Below are 20915 nucleotides of genomic sequence, written 5' to 3'. Positions count from 1 at the left end.
TTTAATCCTCTTCAGTTACTCTAAGTGAAGTTTGATCATTTTATCAGTGTGACCTTCAAAAAGACCATACTGCTTTTGTCTTTTTTTTTTTCCCTCTCTTCTATTTTCTTGCTTACTTAGCATCCCTCTCTCCACCAAAGAAGCATTTCATTATTACCTCCATCGCAAGATTCAAGTTTATGCTAAGTGGAAACCAGATACTTTTCTTTCTTGTTGCTTGAACCTTTGCTAAAGCTTGTTCACTTGCTTTGAGTAGTATTGCTCTGAATTTATTTTTCAATGGGAAAAGGCCATAGGTATTTGGGGAAATTAAGTTCTCATTTATTTTGGCTAATGTGTGGCCTTGATAAGATCTCTTGTCTTAGCGCTCCTCTGTCCTATTTCTCTTCTGAATAGAGCTTGAATCGAATGATTATTTTGAATTGCATGTGATTTAATGATGTGCTAACATTATCCATTTATATGTTTATCCAGGTGTGAAGAGATGTATATAGCAGGATAATATGAAAGCTATTTCATTTAAGCAGATTATTAATAGGAAAGCTAACTTTGATGCGGTCCCAGAGAATCCCAGATACCTATTTAGGAAGGGAATATCTTAGGCTGTGTTTCAACATGCTATAGTAAACATTTTTTAAGTTTGTCAAAATTTCTATTCATTTATTTCTGACTGCACTGGGTCTTCATTGTTTTACATGGACTGTCTCCCGTTGCCGCAGGCTGAGGCCACCCTTCCTTCTGTTGTGTGGGGCTGTCGTTGCAGTGGCTTCTCTCATTGCAGAGCACAGGCTCTAGAGTGTGCAGGCTCAGTATTTGTGGGCACGGGCTTAGTTGCTCTGCAGCATGTGGAATCTTCTCAGACCATGGATTGAACTCGTGTTCTGATCCACTCTGTCACGAGGGAAATCCAAAGTTTGTCAAAATTTTGAGGAAATTAAACTCTCCCATATTGTTTTATTTTTCTAACTTAAAGCCATAGCATTGTTTATCTATATTTTTGTTGCAGGAAGGGGGACCCCTTCCAGGGCTCAGAACTGGACTCTTGTCTGACACTCGGAAATGAATTGTCTGAGGAGACACATGTGCTGACAAAGCAAGAGATTTTATTGGGAAAGGGCGCCCGGGTGGAGAGCAGTAGGGTAAGGGAAGCCAGGAGAACAGCTCTGCCATGTGGCTGGCAATCTCAGGTTTTATGGTGATGGAATCAGTTTCCAGGTTGTCTTTAGCCAGTCATTCTGACTGAGTCCTTCCTGGGGGTGCACACCTTGTTCAGCCAAGATGGTTGCCAGCGAGAAGGATTCTGGGAGGTGGTCGGGCATGTGGTGTCTCCTTTTGACCTTTCCCGAACTCTTCCGGTTGGTGGTAGCTTATTAGTTCTGTGTTCCTTACCAGGACCTCCTGTCTTAAAACAAGTCATGCAAATGGTTGCTATGGTGCCTGGCCAGGGTGGGCGGTTACAATCAGTGTGCTTCCCCTGACATTTTGAATCTTTGTATAATAAATCTTCCCAGTGCAAATTGCAAAGTCCTTTCAATTGTCTCTATATGATAAGCATGTGATACATCAATGGTGACTATTGCTGACTGGAGAAATAGTTTTCAGTAAAATGTTCTTGTGTGATTTTAAATTTTAATGGTTGAGAAGTCACAGGAGCATCTAGTATTGTACATGTTCTTGGGACAATTCAGTCATTAACTGTTGCATACAACCACTCAGCATTTGGGTTTTAAAGTGGCCACTGTGAAGGAGGCATTGCAGCCTGTGCTGGAATATAAACATTCAGTGCTGTTCCTATTTCATCTACTTTAACTAAACTGCGTACAGTTCAGTTAAAGTAGATGTGTCAGGAAACCAATCTAAAAATTTGTGCTGTCAACACTAGAAGTAGGCCATTTCATGGGAAAAGAGGTTGGTACAGGGAGTCGTGTACTTGTTTTCAGGCAAGTTGAGTTTGAGGTTCCTTTAGGGTATCCAAATAGAGATTTCACATAGTCAGTTGGCTAAGTAGATCTAGAGCTCAGAAAAGGAAGCATGAAGATACAATTTAGAACTGAAAGAAATGTAAATTTGTTTCAAGTCTAAACTATTATCAGTACCACCTGGAGTTGAAGTTTAGAAAGGTATAGTATATGATTTTTGAGGATGAAAAATATGAGGATTTGTAAGTCTTGGACAGCCTTCATACTATTTTAAATTGTTATAATTGTTGCACAGATTGTAGTTAGGTTTGAATTTTTGTACAATGTATTCTGATCAAAAAATTTGGCAGTGATTTTTAAAGAAAGGGATAAGGGGATTATTTCTTATAATAACATATATTATAAGAAATGAATATAGTTGCTCTTAACCATCTTATAGTTTATTCTTTAATTTCAAATGGGACAGTTTTGACTTTAATATGAAAATCAAATGCTTAATTTTACTTATTTAAACATATTGCAGTATCAGTATCTTTGCAGTATCAGTGTCTTTATTTTTTTCATATATTTAGATATAGATCATCCTATTGGCCTTTTTTAAGGATTCACTGTGACAGTATCCTTGCTCATCAGGATAACCTACTGTACAGTTTAAGGAGTATCTTGGTAAAATCAGGTTCTCTGTAATTGACTGAGAAAGTTTTTCTATCATAACATGTCACTGAGACTTTCTTCTAGCACCAGTGATACCTCTGGAATGCAACTGATGATTTTTTTTTTAAGTCTAGATTTACACTTTATTCTAAAACTTATTTCTTTATTTGTAGGTGATGTGCAGTTGAACTTGAGATGAATAACATATTTGGGGGTAAGTACCATTTTATTTAAATATATGTTTGTAATATACAAATATATTTTTCTGTGGAGAAATTGTACAATATTTTTGATGTTGATCTTAACTAGGACTCCTTTTCCTTATGGAAAGGAGTTATGGAATTAACTTATAATTTATATAAATAGAATATACAGACAGCAATAGCAATGTATTTGACATCATAAGGTATTTATGGTTATTTTCAATGTAATATTTGGTCCTCAAAATTAATTTGCAAATAGCATTTATTATTAAATCTCATTTATCAGTGCATTTAAAAGCTGCACAGTTTTTTAAAGTAGGAAAGTTAACTACTTGAAATTCATTATCTGAATAACTAAATATAATATGCAATGCATTTGTTTGTCTTCCTTCACATATTTATTCAGCTGTAAATCTTTGCTTTTTATGACATTTATTTATTTCCTACGTTAGGCTCTATTACCAAAATGTGCATTTTAGAACACACCTTTGCCCTACAAGCATTATTTTATGTTTTTTTGTATTTAGTGATCAGATGTCTCTGTTCTTAATAGCAGATATCTTAAATCATCTTTTTGATTATTTTTTAAACCTAACCATGTTTATAATTTGAACAACGTTCTCTGTCTTTTTTCCTTCTTGTTTAGTGCATACATCAAATACTAGAGAATTATCAGTTTCTTTATTTTAGCAATTTTACTTTGGTAGTTCCATGATAATAACGTGATTTGTATTTGGTTACCCAACTGCAGATAATCCTGTAGCATTAGGAAGTTTAATTTATGGGAAAGATCTTAGACTTAAAAAGGATTACTGACCATTTAGGAGTGATTAATTAATCAGTGAAAAATTGAGTCTTAACTGTACTAATGCCTGTCTAAGCTCCACACAGATACATGCACAGGCACGTGTACCACCCAGTCTCATATAAAATGACCAAATCACAACAAAGAGGATGGTGTCCTAACTTGTCAGGTCATCACAAAGCCAGGGGTTCTTGAATCAAGCATTTAGAGACTGTTCTTACTCTCAAAGGCTGTGGGGTTTTGAGCATCTCACTTTAGGTGCTTTCCTCATTTGTATGATTAGTGGGTCAAATCAAGATTTCTTAGGTTCTTTCTTTCCTGAAATACCTTCATTTCTTACTTCAAAAAGTTAAAGTTTAGAAGTGAATATCTTCATGTCGGTAAAACTGCTATGGATTAAGAGGTGACAGAGTAAGGTAAATCTGTTTAATGGGAAAAGAGTGCAAAAAGGTTTGATTGATTGTCGAGAATATTCTTGTGTACTTACTGAATTCTGGAGTTTGAGTGGATCTAGAAAGGCAGGCTTCCCTCTGTGCTCTTTGTTCTGCCCGACTTGGAGACACAGGAATGACTCATTTTGAAAAATCTCTTATTTTGAAAGAATCCCTTATAGCCTTATTACCTCAAGGTTATCTTTTATCTGATTTCTCTCCTTCTGGATAGGTTGAAGAGTGTTAAAATATGTTCTCTTAGTGGCTTCCTTTGCTAGATTTGAATAATTCACTTGATTTTTTCAATCTATTTAGATGAAAAAGTGTTATCTAGAGATGCTAATTTTAGTTCCTTTTGTTTGAATTAGAGAAATAAATGCGTTGTATATTTAGTCCAAATAGTAAACCCTTATACCCTTATCCGGTCATTTAAAACAATTCTAAATAATGTTCAGGCACCTTTACTATTGTGAGGTAAGATATTTGCTTGAGATTTGTTTTTCTTTTTCCTTTCCTTTTTCTCTTTTTTTTTCTTTTATTTTTATTTATAAGATGAATGCATAAGGAAAAAGATCCATTTGAGTATTGGGTTTATTCTGTGTTCACTGCTTCTTCTTGCTCCCATTCATATATTATTTTAAGCTTATTTCAAACATTTCAACAGCAGATAGCAAATGATTGCAGTTTGCAATCATTTGGTCTGACTCATAAAAAACCAGAGGGGGTTTTTTATGAGTCAGGCCAAAGGATCTGCTAGATCTCTTAGACTGTTTTCCTAAGTTTAAGATTCTACAATTCTATATTTTTAGGTGAAATATAAAAATTACCAATTTGTAGGTGAAAATGGTAAGATGATGTCATTTTATATGGATTCAGTCTACATATTAGTTATTCATTGCTGAGGAAAAAAAATAACTTATCTGTGAATATGGTAATAACAAGCAGCAAAGCTTATTAAAACACTAACTTCATTTAGGAAAAACTTAGCATCGTGAGTGCTAGATATTAAAAACTATATTTTAAACATTTGTAAATCAAATGGTAATAAAACCTTCATTGCATGTCTTTCTTTTTGCAGAAATGTTTTTTCTGTGTTTTATGAGACAAATCACAGGCATTACAGTTTGAAATCAATTTCATTGTTTTCTTTGCAATTGCTACATAGCTGTTGAATATTTACAGTAAGTTTTAATGACTAATGAAGTGCCTGCTTGATTATATGCCATTAGTAAAGATATCTTTTTATGACAAAGGGCAGCTTTCAGCGTGGCCTTGACAAAGGCAATATATAAATGCGTTATTTCCCTTCAAAGGAATGCAAATCATAGAAGAAAATTATAAGGGAAATATTTAAAAATAAGCAATTAAAATAATGGATATTCTTTGTGTGTTACTTATTAGAATTATATGAACATATGAATAGAGTAGCTAGATATACTTATTTTCAGAGGCCAACATAATAATAATTAATTAACAAAGTTGTAAATATCCTAAGTATTCTAGTGAATTCCAGTTTTATTATCTACATTTTCTTGCTAACTGTATTATTGGATAGATAGCTATAATGCTGACATTGAGAATCTTGCATAGTTAACTTTTCAGTTTTTCTAACCATGATTTCATGTTCTTGATGCTGTTGCTGTTTGTCACTTGCTGTTTTACCCAGTGTTTGATCCTGGCTCTCTGCCTTTCATACACTTTCCTTTGTCAAGGATACCCCTTTTTTTCCAGTTCTGTACCTGTCAAAGTTCTACTTGTCTTTTTATGTCTCGCTGAACTTCTACCTCTTCCGGGAGGCCATCCAGATGCCCTCTAGCCAGAACTTGCTGCTCAAGGTCATTGCCGCCAACTTGTCCTTTCACTGTGGCTCATGTAAATCTCACTGCCTTCTGGCCAACACATTCTGTTTGTCGTTCCGCAATTTGATTGTCTACCTCTCTTCCCTTTTTTCAATTGGTACAAAAGTCGCTTTGGTACAATTCATGTGTTTCTTTGTATCTCAGTTGTGTTTAATAAAATTGTTTTGTAAAATTTAAAACTGTCTACTCGACAAGATAGTAGAGTTTCAGACTTGATTTTTTCCCATGTGGTATGTTGGAGTGGGTGGGCCAATTATATTTGCTTCCTGCTTTTAAAATGATCTTACTTATCCTCTTGTTTTCTGCTTTATTGGATAAATCACCTCACAATATCGTTTCTTTAATGCAAACACAGTTAAGTAAGAAATACCAGGGAAAAAAGAATGCATCTGCATCCATGGTCTTAGGTATTAGGCAAGAGACTGTGAAAAACTGTATATTGGTTCTGGAAAGAACAGTTATTTAAAAAATTAAATGAGTAATAATTATTTTATCAACTATCACAGGGAAATCTTCTTTAGAAATCACAAGACTATAGATGGTTTCTTTGACCATTCTTGTTCTGTTTCTTAATACTTAATATTAAAAATAGGAGAGTTGCCAACTACAATGGTCACTGCATTTCATACATTTATTATATGTATTTATGTACTTCATCTTATTGGATCCTCATGTCACAGCGTGACATGGGTGGGGCAGAAATTATATATTGATTCAGATACAGCAAAGGTTGTTTTGAAAACTCAATATTTGTTCAAAGCTGATTCTAAAATATTATTATTTTTTATTAACTACTAGTCTGATATTTAATGTCTGTGCTATCTTTGCATAATTCAAAAACAAAGTAACATTGATAGTTCAAAATGCAAGGGCATAATTTACAGCTGTATGCTTTTAGCTCTATTTTTTATAACAGATATAGTAGCAATTCTGATCAGAATTCATGGGCCAGTGTCCCAAGTTTAACTATTTCACAGTTGTCTCTTCCTCTGGACAAAGGAATTAGAAAAGACGTGGGCCAAAACTGTAAAAAGAACCATAGAAGTGTGGATGTGAGGATGTCGAGCTCTCTATCAAGGAAGGTGACTGATGTCCATAAGGTTAAAGTAACCTCAGGTACCCAGGCAAGCAGATGAACAGGAGACTGGGAAAGACCTGTAGAGTTGAGTCCCCTAAGTTCTGTCTTCTAAGGTCTTGTGTTCTGCTACTCTTTGTCTAGCTCCTTGAAAAGTATCCTTGGGTATTTGGGAGCTACAGAAACCCTTTTGTAATTGACCCTTTTGTTTAGGCTAGTTTGAACTGAGTCTTTGTTACTCAATTTAGAATCCTAGCTAATACAGATGAAATTATTGATACAAGTGAACTCTTCTTTCTGTTCCACTTTCCACTTGTCTTTTCTTTCTTCTTTCATTTCTTTCCACTTGTCCTTTTATCCATTTCCCTGACTTTCTTCCTCTCATCCACATGTTCATTCATCCATCTATGCATCCATCTAATACTTTTCAACTCTTTAGCATGCGTTAAGTGTTACCCCAATTCCCGAGGATAAAGCAGTAAGCAACGTACAGTCTTCGTTCTCTTCAGTTTCCTCTTTCTACTTTTAAGATGGTGGTGTTCTGAAAAGGGAGGCAGAACTCAGGCCAAACATAGGGGGAGAGATCATGAGAAGTATATCCTTAAAGCATATGCCTAATATTTTAGATTGGTGGGAAGATTAAATATTTAAATGGTTAATTGCAAAGGGTCATGGAGAAGGGGAGCTTGTGTGCTTAGTCGCTCCATAGAGTCCAACTCTTGTGACCCCATAGACTGTAGCCTGCCAGGCTCCTCTGTCCATGGGATTCTCCAGGCAAGCATACTGGAGTGGGTTGCCATTTCTTTCTCCAGGGGATCTTCCCAACCGAGGAATTGAACCCAGGTCTCCTGCACTGAAGGCAGATTCTTTACCATCTGAGCTACGAGGGAAGCTTAGAGGAAGGTTTTTAATCATGGCAGTTTTTCACCAAGTTCCAGGCAGATGACAAATTCAGAATACATAACCATGTATCACTTAAATTTGCAGAGGTAAGAAAATTGTAATTTGAATAGTGGATTGCATCTTCTTTTACTCTATTGTCAATATTAAATATGGGTAGAGAAGGATTTGGATGTTACCCTTTCTTTCTTTTTCAGTAAGCATTAATTATACAATACATCACAGAATCACTTACTGCCTTGTGTAGGTCATCTTAATCTCTCAAGGGAAGCCCCAGAGCAGTCTCTTTTCCTAGAAGCACTAAGCATGTGCAGAAATTCAGTCCAAGTCTACTCACATGAATATTCCCAAGTATGGCAGTAATTTGGAGACAAAAGATGGAAAATTTGATCCCTCTGATCTGTACTATTTGCTATTGGAAAATTCTCAATGAACTTAGTTTGACAAGAAAGTCATGATCTAGTTTGCTAATCACTTAAATCTTCTAAACATCTATATTTTTTCCATGTCTCAGCAAATGTTGTTTCTCTCTTTGGATGTGTTATACACCTCAATCCACTGTCCTGTTATGCTTGGTAAACTCATTCTTTGAAGGCTTTCCTCTTTGAAACCATCTCTGACTATCCAAGGCAGATATGTCCTTATTTTGTAAGTGGGTGCATCTTTCTCATGTCAGCGACCTCTGTTTTCAGTTACTGTTATTATATTTTTCTCTCCCAAATGAGATAAGGGCTCTCTTAGAGCAGAGACCTATTGTGTTCATCTTTATGTGACTGATTTCCAGACCCATGAATGGGGTGCATTGAGGGCTTAATGTTTTATGAGTAAATAAACAAAATATTTTGGAGGAGACAAAATGGAATGGAGGAGACACAGTGTATAGCTCAATATGAACAAGTAAAAGATAATGCCTTTCTCAAAAATAAGGTCAAAATAAAGATTCTAAAATTTGTAGATATATTATTCTTAAAACTTAGAATTTCCATGTGGAAAGTACATTGTTAAAATTTTTATTTTATGAAGTACATGTTACAGATGTCCCTTATCTATGTTCAAAAAGACTGTGCAATCCAAATGACCAATATATGCTGGTTGCCTACAGGAAAATATTTGAAACAAAACTGAAAGCCTTGTAATTTTTTGATATTTCATTTTCAATGTGTGAAAAGGTATGGGAGTCCATACAGCACTATGATTAAAAAGTACTCTGACATCATTTAAGTCCAGATGTATTATATACATTTTTATCTATCTACCGTAGTACATGGGCTTCCCAGGTGACTCTAGCGGTAAAGAACCTGCCTGCCAGTGCAGGAGACGTGAGACACAGGTTTGGTCCTTGGGTTGGGAAGATCCCCTGGAGTAGGAAATGGCACCCCACTCCAGTATTCTTGCCTGGGAAATCCCATGACAGAGGAACCTGGCGGGCTGCCATCTGTGAGTTCACAAAGAGTTGGATGCAAATGAAGTAATTTTGCACTTACCATAGTATACACAACATATATAACCATATTAAACTGAGAAGTGCTAGAGCTGAAAATACATTACTGCTTCCAAGACAAGTATTTACATATTTTCAGGATAAAACCCACTCCCCTACTCTTTGATAACCGATATTTCATAGAACCGATTTTGGGAGCCACTCATCTAACAGAAGGTAGACCGATAATAGCTTGATTGAGAAGAAATGAGGCAGGAGTCCTTAATTTATTTGTGGTTTTTAAACTGCCATTTTGAGAATCTGAATACTAGGGGAAAAGATATATTGTTGAAATACTCAACACAGCTTAACAGCTACTTCCTAAGTTGCCTTTTGCACCAGGTACTTTCTGGCCTGTGAAGATGAATAAGATAGGCAGGTTGGTCGTGTCACAGTTGATAGGTTCCCAGGTGATGGTTCTCATATTTTCAGAAAAATTTAAGAACAGTGCACACTGATTCTGAACATGATTCTCCTGCCATAATTAATTTCTTAAAAGCTCATATTGCATTGAAACTCTGGTAACAGTGCTTCAGAAGTACAGACTTTGAAGCAGGGAAAAGAAAATCTCTATGAACACTGAGTTCTAGGAATTTAGCCTGTACATGTGTTTTAAAATGCCTACTGTTTTAATCTGAAACAATAAATAATGAGTGCACATATTCTTTTTTCTTCAGAGAAATGACTATGTGGGGAAGAATTCTAAATTTGACTTAATGTTTCATTTTATTAATTGAGTTTCATTGGTCCTGTGTCATGAAAAATGATGTACCTTTCAGCTAGCTTTAACGAGGTATCCTATCATTAATCACAAACCATCTAGGTATGCTGAAATTCTCATATTTTTTAGGAATCAATACATATACCACAGTAGTAAATAGAGTTGCCTTTTGAGAATTATCCTTTTTTCTCCTACTCCTTCTTCCAACTTCATCAGCAACAGGCAGGCAAATAGGTATGTGTGTGTGTGTGTGTGTGTGTGTGTGTGTGTGTGTGTGTAATTTCTTTAACCTCTCACATTCTCATACTATTCCATTCTCTAGATGAACATCTTCCTGTATGCTAATTTTTCAGAATGTCATTGATCTTAATTATCTTCCTCAGGTACAGATATGATTCTTAACCTCATACTCTCTATTAAGATGCTGTTTAACAACAATATTGATCTACCTTTCCTTTTCTCCTAAATTTCAACCTGTACTCCTTGCTTATCTTGGACATGTTCCTCTTGCAACCATCTTCCCTCCCCACAATTTTGATATTCTGTGTCTGAGCTACAGTAATGTGCATATAATCATGCAATCATTTACTTATTCATTCCACAAATTGTCATCAAGGCAGTGTGCTAGCTGTTGTGGAAATTATAATGAAAAAAATTCCTAATGCCTCTTATTCTGAAAGGAAACTTTTAATGGGAGATTTTTTTGCTATTATTTTTTTTTAATTTCTTTTGCATAATAGAATGGCTGTTTTTGACATTTGCTGTAAGTAGCTTTCATAGTTACTGCCTTTGATTCTTGCCCTTAGCTATGATGGAAATGATGGAAGGCATGTTTTTCACTGAGGATATTTGTTCAGAAGTGCAGCATAATTGGGATGTGGAGAAATTATTAATTTACCATGTATCTTTGTAATAGTGTAATAAGGGAAGACTATTTTAATAGGTAAAAAGATAAACTGCTATTATAATTGCCCATAAATATTTTTCATCAACAGGAAAAACAGGATGATAGATGCAAACAAATGACTCTCCGATCAGGTAGAATACAAGATGAGTTCTTCAAAAAGATACAGCTGAAGTCTGATAGGAAATTCAGAGAAGGCAAAACACTACTCTCTGGGATTCCAGGGAGAGTTTTATGGAAGGGGTTGCTGCTGAAATTTGGTCAGTGTCTCTGTTTGAGATATGAATATATAGAGATGTTGGTGATGGTCCCTGCATGCTGAGTAAGTAGTACAAATAACATAGAAGTATGGAAAGCTCTGGGACATGGATGTGAACAGTGAGAGCAGGAGTTCAGTTAAATGCAAGCATTGAATGAGGAAAGAAATGTCTGTCATGTGTGAAGCACATATTCATTGTATTGTAATATGTATTAGGCAAATGCCTCTTGCTCTGGGAGGTACATTTTATGGATGGTTTCTTTTTTAAAGTAATTTTTATTGGAGTATAGTTGTTTTACAATGTTAGTTTCTGCTGGGCAGCAAATTGAATCAGTTACATGTATACATATATCCCCACTTTTTTGGATTTCCTTCCCATTTAATTCACCACAGAGCACTGAGTAAAGTTCCTTATGCTATGCAGTAGCTTCTCATTGGTTATCTATTTTAATGATAAACATAGAGTGTAGCATGGATGGCTTTCTCCCTGGCCATCAGACTCAGTCAGTTCTGTTGAAAAATTCTTGTTTAGGTAGTGACTGCAATAATCCTTGAGTAACATAGCCCTCACAAGTCCTGATAGAATGTCAAATGTTCAAAAGAAAAACCCAAGTACCTATTAAATCATCAAATGCCTTTGCATGTTTATGAAATCAGATGAAAGCCAATTTCTACATTAAAGCAAATCTGCTTCTCTGTACTTGGTTGGGGTTGTAAGGAGAGATTACTGTGCTTTCCTAAGAAGGTTAAGCTGTCATCTCGTTAAATGTGGACTTAAAATAATGCTGCCAAAGCAGCTGCCTCTTGTGATTGATGATGATGATGATGGATGATGATAGTTTTGAAATCAGTTTTGCAGGGCAAATTGCTTTTTTTTTCTTCCTCTTTGGCTGATGTTGAAGTCTGGATTGGGGATTTCTTGTCATATTAGGTATCTTTTTGATTAAATGGAATATTGCTAAGAACTGTATTCTCTTTGATAAAATGGCTCTAAAACTGAGCGATGGCATGAAATATAATGAGTTATTCTGTATGTATTAGTTGAGTGAAAACAGTTATTCTGGGCTTTGCAGTATCTTCCATGGTGAGTCATGTTTGGGGGAACAAATAGCAACCCAAGTGTAGACAGAGAAATGGCAGAAAGTGTGGTACTTTTAAGATATGATAGCAGCATGCCTTATTAGGTCTTCAGAAAATGTTGACACACATGAATGTTCAGCATTATCTTCATATTTGTTGAAGATTCAAACGCTGGTCCCTCTTCTTGGATTGCTCTCCCCCACAGATATCTGCATGTCTGGGTCCCTTACTTCTTTGAATTTCTGCTCAAACATTTTCCCATCAGAGAGACTTTGCTGGATCATCATCTCTAGAAAACTGTCTATACCTCCTCTGTTTCTTCTCACTGCTACATAGCACTTTTCACCACCTGAAATGGTATGCTTGTTTGTTTATGGCCTTTGTCCAAGCATGTAAGCTGCACCAGAGCAGAGACTGAACAGTTTGGTGCTATAAACTGAATGGCTGCACAGTTTTCAGGCCTGTAATAGGCACAGCATTAATAATTGCTGAATGATTAGCTGGATGCATTTTTATCTTTTGTACAGAGGGGGCTAAATAAGGTTCTAAAGACAGTTTAGAAAAATAGTTCATATTTAGCTCCAGAGCCAAACTCAAGAATTTTGGTTTATTAACCCAGGTTACTTTAGTTTTTTAATACATAAATAATAGAGGCAATAAAGAACCTTGAAAGGGAAGTGGAATATTTCCTTACTTGCACCTAGAACATTTCCATACCTCATCATATTCTTGACAAAAGCAATCAATTTTGTTTATACAAAATCACTGGTAACCACTATTCTATACCATTCCATTGTGCAAGCCCAAGAAGACACTGGTTCAAAAAAGCCATTTTAAAAAAGGAAAAGAAAACAAAACATGACCCTCTCCCCAAATATTTTTTAAAGGCCAATAACATTTGTATCCATTGGGTAAACATGATCAATCAAAGCTTTACAAGCATATGTGGGCTGCTTCCTTAACAAATGTGTTTTTTGCCTTGGTCATTCATCATACCTGGAAGTTTAGATGATAAGCTTGAGCACTCTCTTAGGTTAACATGAAAATGGCCAGTTGGTGCATTTGTCGACAGAAAACCCTCTTAAGGTGGCAGGACAACATGTATTCTCCTGACACCATCACATAGCATATTGTAGCCCGTTGGTATTTGTGTTGGCTGGATGTGTTGAAATCCAGCTTTGAGGAGAGGATTTGTTGTAATGGAGAAACGAGGTTATGTATGGAACAAGCGAAGAGGCAGATGGTGAAAGTGTTCCCTTGAGCCCTCCTAATGCATGGGGAATTTTCTAATGGGACTGAAAATATTAGTTGCTGAAAACAGAATCATCTGCTGTTTTAAATAAAATACCTTAAAAATTTGCAGAGGGCCTTCAATAGCCAAGATACAGGTAGCTGCTGTCACAGCACTATTTGGAGGCATCGATGAACAGTTTTGTGCAGGAGATAAAGAAGTGTTATGAAAAATGAAAAGTTGAATGATGAAAGCTTGTGGTCTTACAACCAGGACTGCACAGATAGGGCCTAGTGCAGAGTGGTCCAGATCATGACTAGTGTCTCATGACTGTAAATGTCATTTGTTTCTCAGATCAGTTAGTGCTACTGAAAGAGGGCAAGTAGATGGCAGGAGAAGACAGACCCATGTATTTATTATTATTATTATTTGTGTGTGTGTGTGTGTGTGTGTGGTTGAATTGGTAGGGCTGGGGCAAAGGATCTGGCTTATAGGATCAAGTTAAGACATTGGTTGAGGTTTATAAGAAGAGTAAGTGTGGAGAGCAGCATAGAGCGGGCAAGGAGTTGAATGGAGAGGGAAGAGGAGGCCATGAAGAAGTACATAAATGAGATCCACTGAGTCAGAGGGAAATCAGAAAAACAGAAATCTTTGACCTCGAAAGTCAGAGAGTGGGAAAAACTGTCCCATCATAGTGTGACTTTGGATTCCACTCACAGTTCTCTTGTCATAGATGTTTTCTTTCGGGGGAAAAAAAAAACAAACCCTAAAATCCTACTTTTACCCCTATAATGAGTGTTGTTATTGGACCCTACTTTTAGATATTTTATTCTTTTAAGATTCCTGTAGAGGGATTTTGTATCATTTTCTCTGTCTACTTTAGCTGGGATGTATGCCAAAGATGGAATTTAAAATAAGCCATATTTTAGTATTTCCTAATCCCTTTCCAGGGGTATGTACACCTCTCCAAAATGCTTACAGTGTGGGTTTTGAATATCATAGAGGTCAGGTGGCTCTTGTGACAAAATGAAATATCTAGTCATTGGCCCTTGTAATTTAGCTTTCTTATATATAAAACTACATTAATTTCTATGTGGATAATTTAGAATATAAACTTTTACTTTCATGAGAGAAACTTAGATTTGGAAGGACTTGAGAGCATGTACTACTCTTTCATTCATACACCAGGAATAAGGAGAATGAATCCTTGTTTTCCTTTAAATAGCATGGCTAATTTATAGCAAAATGAAATTCAAACCCAGGTTTTGGTACCATCACCTCAGTGCCCTTTGTCACAAGGAGAGAAGAATGCAGGGTTCAAGAGCATAGGCTCTGAAGTTAAATAGAATGAGTTAAAGTTTCAGCTGTCATCTCTGTTATCTGTGTAACCTTGATCAAGATATTTACCCTGTAAACTTGCACTTCATCTGTAACATAGGGTTGATGATAATGTTTGACTTATGAATTTGATTTGAATGGGACAATAAATATAAGATTTATCACAATGCCTGCAGAGTCTTCAAAAATATTCAATACACGACAGTCCATCTGTATCAGACTTTTATTGCTGTATAACAAATGACCATGGATTAAAAAAAATTTTAAATAATCAATATTTATTATCTCATAAGTTCCATGGGCCAGAAGTCCAGCATGGTTTAGCTGAGCTATTTGCTCAGGGTTTCATAATGCTGAAATGGAAGTATCAGCTGGCCAGGTCCTCGTCTGGAGACTGAATTAGCAAAATAACTGTTTCCAAACTCCTTCAGATTGGTGGCAGCATCTGTTCTGTTGCAGCTGTGAAACTGAGATCTGGGTTCCTTGTCTGAGTAGCCTTCTGTCAGTCAGGACTGTTGTCAGCACACAGAGGCTGCCCTCCAGTGCTTGCCACGTGATGCTCTTCATAAATACCTTGCAACACAACAGCTTCCTTCTTCATATTAAAGGGGCAATCTCTGTTACTTCACATCTCTCCCTTCAGGAAGGGAGCCTGTCACTTTAAGTTTCAATCTCAGTAGGTCAAGATTCTAAGAGAATCTCCCTTTGGAATAACTCAAAGCCCAGTGATGTGGAACCATAATCCAGTCATGTTAGTCCTATAAGGTGATGTAATGACAGGAGTGAAGTCTATCATACTCGACCTGATTCACAGGGAAGAGATTACAGAAGTTATGTACACCAAAGGGCAGGAATCTTGGGGACCATCACAGATTTCTGTATTCTTCAGAGAACTATTATCATTAATTTTCACTAATTATTCTTTTCATTATTATATACTTCTGAGGTCACAATGCTTGCTGCTGCTGCTGCTGCTAAGTCGCTTCAGTCATGTCCGACTCTGTGCGACCCCATAGATGGCAGCCCACCAGGCTCCCCCGTCCCTGGGATTCTCCAGGCGAGAACACTGGAGTGGGTTGCCATTTCCTTCCCCAATGCATGAAAGTGAAAAGTCAAAGTCAAGTCTCTCAGTCATGTCCGACTCTTGGCAACCCCATGGACTGCAGCCTAACAGGCTCCTCCGCCCATGGGATTTTCCAGGCAAGAGTACTGGAGTAGGGTGCCATTGCCTTCTGCACATGATGCTTGAGAGTTCTGTAATTAAAGGTTACAGTGAGAAATAAAAGTAACAACTATTTTGGAACTTTTGCCTGAGAAATGATTTGCACTATAGCTCTCTTTTTTCATTTCAACTCAGTTTTGGATTGCATAACCATATACCCCAAGAGCTATTATAATCTTATTACCTTACAAAGTCCAAAATAAAGACACAAGTAGACAATGATTATGGAAACCCAGAACATAATACTTAGTTGTCAATATAATCCCTAATTATTTAAAAGAGAAACTTTCATTTTTTGTTCTTGTTCTAATTAATAGAAGAAAATAAATTGTATTAAAAGAATAATTAGTAATGGCACCTGTAACTATTACTCCTAAATCTGAGGAGAAATTCTGCTTACAACGCTAATGTTGCCTTGTCACCTATTTATAGAGTGCCGTTATCTCAATATCTTTAGAATTCTAAATAGGGGTGTCTTATTACTTGCCATAGAAAAAAAGCTAATGAAAAACAAATCCTCCTGACCAGTTATTAAAATGTATTTTCTATTCCAGAAGCTCTGTTGTTAATTTCCTGGTACACCTTGAATGTGCCACAAGCAATTTGTAATGGCATCAATTAACATTTGGGAAGTTGAGCATAGCCATCTAGGATATTAAATACTTGCTCCAGGAATGCTAATAAAATATGGTGACTTTCTGTTCCTGAAGTATTTTTTAATGGAAACAGCAAAGTTAAGGGGTACCAAATAAATGCAGGAATATCTCTTTAGATCATTTTGCTCAATTCTGATTTTTGTGTTCCCATTTGATTCTGATCACTCTCACTTACATTTAGAGGTCCAGGTCCCTGGAAAGAGGGCTCTCAGGGTTCCATCACTAATGGCCCTTAGACAATATGTCCTTGCCCAAATAAGTCATTTAAGGGGACTTTGGTAATAAATGGAAAGAATGAATTTGCCTTTCCTTCTGCGTCCTCGAAGGGCCACTGCCATTTCTGTATTATTTTGGCTAGCCAGGAAATGAATTATTTAATTTAACACTAGTTATAAAATATTATGTAATCTCTTCTCTTAAAGTGACATGTTGGCAAAAACTACTGTAATATTTTAAAGAAATTGAGTTAGTACTACTAATTTTTCTTGATTTGTAATATTGATAAATTGTAGAGGCAGGTTTTCTATTTTTTTGTACATTATATACCATGGATTCCATTGAAAACTAAAGTTGGTATAGATTCTTTGAAGTAACGCCCTGGAGCATAGATATTAAAAAGGAGACTATTTGCCCATTTTAACTAGTTGTCTAGTTGATATATTTTTTAAATTCAATCTTTTATATAGTAAAAACCATTAGGAAAGTGAGCATATCAAGCTATTTCATTGATTTGATTTGATTTTGGCCCAACTTAATTCAAATAATCTCAATATAGATGGCACTGTAATCTCTGATGATTTCTACACAAATTATACATTCATATTTATAGGAGGGGGAATACTGCTAGGCATATAGTAGATACTAGATACATACTGACCTAATGAATGGATTATACTTATTAAAGACAACAGTTGCTAATGAAATTATTGAATTTATTTTTTCCTTCAATGTGGTTGAATGGTAAACATAGTCTGATGAGGTTTTTGATTATAGCAATACAGGACGTCATGTTGAAAATAAAATGGTCTTATTTCCAAATGAATCTTTGGCAAAACATTCAAGTGTTTAAGTTACATTTATTACATTTTTGTGTATCTCTTTTGGGACCTTATTATTGCTGTATTATTAATAATTTATACCAGTTTGGTATTTTGTAAACATGCTTCTATGCATTCACAGTATGTAAATAATGATAAAAACTACCGTCTACTTTTCCCTTACTTTTTAAATATTTCCATTGATTATGTTCCATACATATGAACAAGAAAAAGAAAAAAAATGTCGAGGTGTTAATTGGAAGTGAAAAAATATTGCTTTGTAGCAATGATCAAATTATAGAACATCACTTTGATTTTACTTTGTAGCTTTTATAAAATATGTTCTCTTTTTCTGGGTTAAATTGTAAATTTAATATGGGTGATTAAAGGTATATCCACTAGGAAACTTAACTGACATACTTGAATAAGGGGATAAAAATGCTGAACCCCTTTAGGTACATATTGGCTTGATAATTTGATGATTCAGGAGTCGTTCAAAGCATTTCTGCTTATTTCTAAAGTCATCAATATTGTTGATGTCTAAAGACTTCAGGAAAAAAAAAGATTATCTTAATTATTTATTGCTTCTTTCCTTGTCAGAGTATTTGGTTTCCTTATGTAGATTTTAAGCTGTTATGTTAGTTAATTTAATTTTTAATTTTTTGTTTTAGTGGCTGTTATATTCACAAAAACATAGCAGATAATATATTCAAAGCACAAAGAGAAAAACATATTTAGTAATTACTTTTAGTAAATAAACGGCTGTTAAAAATTATGTAAGATTCAATGAGCATTCCTAGAGTCTAAAATTACTAGTTTGGTTTTCTTTTAATTAAAGTTGATCAGGGTGACTAGATTCTAAATCTCCTGTGTACTTTGTGCTATGAAATTATTCTAAGTATATTGAAGAATTTGGTTCCTTTGTCAGTGTTTTTTTTTTTTTAATATATTTGTTTTTTAATTGAAGGATAATTGCTTTACAGAATTTTGTTGTTTTCTGTCAAACCTCAGCATGAATCAGCCATAGGTATACATATATCTGCTCCCTTTTGAACCCTCCTCCCATCTCCCGTCCCAACCCACTCCTCTAGATTGATACAGAGTCCCTGTTTGATTTTCCTGAGACATACAGCAAATTTCCATTGGGTATCTGTTTTACATATGGGAATGTAAGTTTCCATGTTACTCTCTCCATACATCTCACCCTCTCCTCCCCTCTCCCCATGTCCATAAGTCTATTCTCTATGTCTGTTTCTCTGTCAGTGTTTTTAAGAGAGTTTAAACTACTTTCATTTCTGCTGCATTATTTTTTTCTGCCTGTAAGATTGAACAGTAACTTTATTTCAGATAGAAGTAGGCTTATTTCCTTTAAAAATTTATTTCTGAGAGGGTTGATGTTATGGTATTTATAAGAAATGATATCAAAAATTCAAGTGATATAATATTTTAGTAATAAAGGAAAACAATCAATATTCTGCCATATGATCTGTACTCCAATTCTAGAATTTTTTTTCTCTCTCCTTTGATAAATTTGCTACTAAAGAGCTCTGCTCATGAATTCTTATTTAATTAAATTATTTCCTTGAAGCAGAGTACAACTTGCTACTATTAATCTCTTCCTCAGTGGAATCGGTATGACCATAATGTGCCAAGATTTCTTAATAATTTAACATTTCCCATTATATCTGCATAGCTGATAGACATCTTGTTACTTTCTGATATTCTGATTCAAGAAGTTTCATTGAGTATTGCAAAAATATCATTTCTTCTGTGTCAGTAAGCATTTGAAAAGTTATTTCCTAATAAGTAAGAAATAGGCCTAGATAGTTGTTAGATGAAATATTTTACTTTAGGATGAAATATTGCTTAAGAAAACAGTGGGAGAGTTTTCCTTTTAAATCATTTGCTTGATGCACTTTATTTGCTCATGTTTGTGAACTCACCAACCGTACTATAATTGACTTTGAACTTCCTGGGTCACGAATCCTTATTTAATAATTCAGTTCAGTGTGTTTCTCACATCATTTCTGGAAACTGTAATCTTTGTCTTCACAGATATTTTGAATTAGCATCTCATGTCTTAGTCTTATTTCCTGGCCCTTAAAATTTTTTTAATTTTGGATTACTTTTTATTCATATATTGATTTGCTCATTTCCCTCATTGAAATGTGAATTTTGAGGGCAGAGACCTTGTCCATTTCATCCACAGTTGTTTCCCAGATCCTCTGGGTCCTGTTGGACATAGGGTTTCTGAAAAATTATATATGTACAGATATACCACATGATACAGCTTCCTATGTGGCTCAGTGATAAAGAATCCACCTCCAATGCAGGAGATGCAGGGACTGGAAATTGATCCCTGGGTAGGGAAGATCTCCTGGAGGAGGAAATAGCAACCACTCCAGTATTCTTTTTTTTTTTTAATTTATTTTAATTAGAGGCTAATTACTTTACAATATTGTTTTGGTTTTGCCATACATCAACACGAATCTGCCACGGGTGTACATGTGTTCCCAGTCCTGAACCCCCTTCCCACCTCCCTCCCCGTACCATCCCTCTGGGTCATCCCAGTGCACCAGCCCCAAGCATCCTGTATCCTGCATCAAACCTGGACTGGTGACTCGTTTCATATATGATATTATACATGTTTCAATGCCATTCTCCCAAATCATCCCACCCTCTCCCTCTCCCACAGAGTCCAAATGACTGTTCTATACATCTGTGTCTCTTTTGCTGTCTCGCATACAGGGCTATCGTTACCATCTTTCTGAATTCCATATATATGTGTTAGTATACTGTATTGGTGTTTTTCTTTCTGGCTTACTTCACTCTGTATAATTGGCTCCAGTTTCATCCACCTCATTAGAACTGATTCAAATGTATTCTTTTTAATGGCTGAGTAATACTCCATTGTGTATATGTACCACAGCTTTCTTATCCATTCATCTGCTGATCGACATCTAGGTTGCTTCCATGTCCTGGCTATTATAAACAGTGCTGCGATAAACATCAAGACAGTATGGTACTGGCACAAAGACAGAAATATAGATCAATGGAACAAAATAGAAAGCCCAGAGATAAACCCACATACCTATGGACACGTTATCTTTGACAAAGGAGGCAAGAATATACAATGGAGAA

The 20915-nt window shown here is 35.6% G+C and overlaps 1 protein-coding gene across 1 annotated transcript in view; it reads left to right on the top strand.

Annotated features, from left to right (window-relative positions):
* CNTN4 (contactin 4) overlaps nucleotides 1-20915 on the top strand; it is a 1031287-nt gene that overhangs the window by 153762 nt on the left and 856610 nt on the right. Inside the window, exon 2 of the mRNA XM_055557494.1 lies at nucleotides 2747-2787. The gene's annotated coding sequence lies outside the window, so the exon portion shown is untranslated. The remainder of the gene's footprint in view (nucleotides 1-2746; nucleotides 2788-20915) is intronic.

Source organism: Bubalus kerabau, chromosome 20 (assembly GCF_029407905.1).
Source record: "Bubalus kerabau isolate K-KA32 ecotype Philippines breed swamp buffalo chromosome 20, PCC_UOA_SB_1v2, whole genome shotgun sequence".
NCBI classification, from domain to species: domain Eukaryota; kingdom Metazoa; phylum Chordata; class Mammalia; order Artiodactyla; family Bovidae; genus Bubalus; species Bubalus kerabau.
The sequence above is the reverse complement of the archived record's forward strand: the minus strand, read 5'-3'. Positions and strand labels throughout refer to the sequence as shown.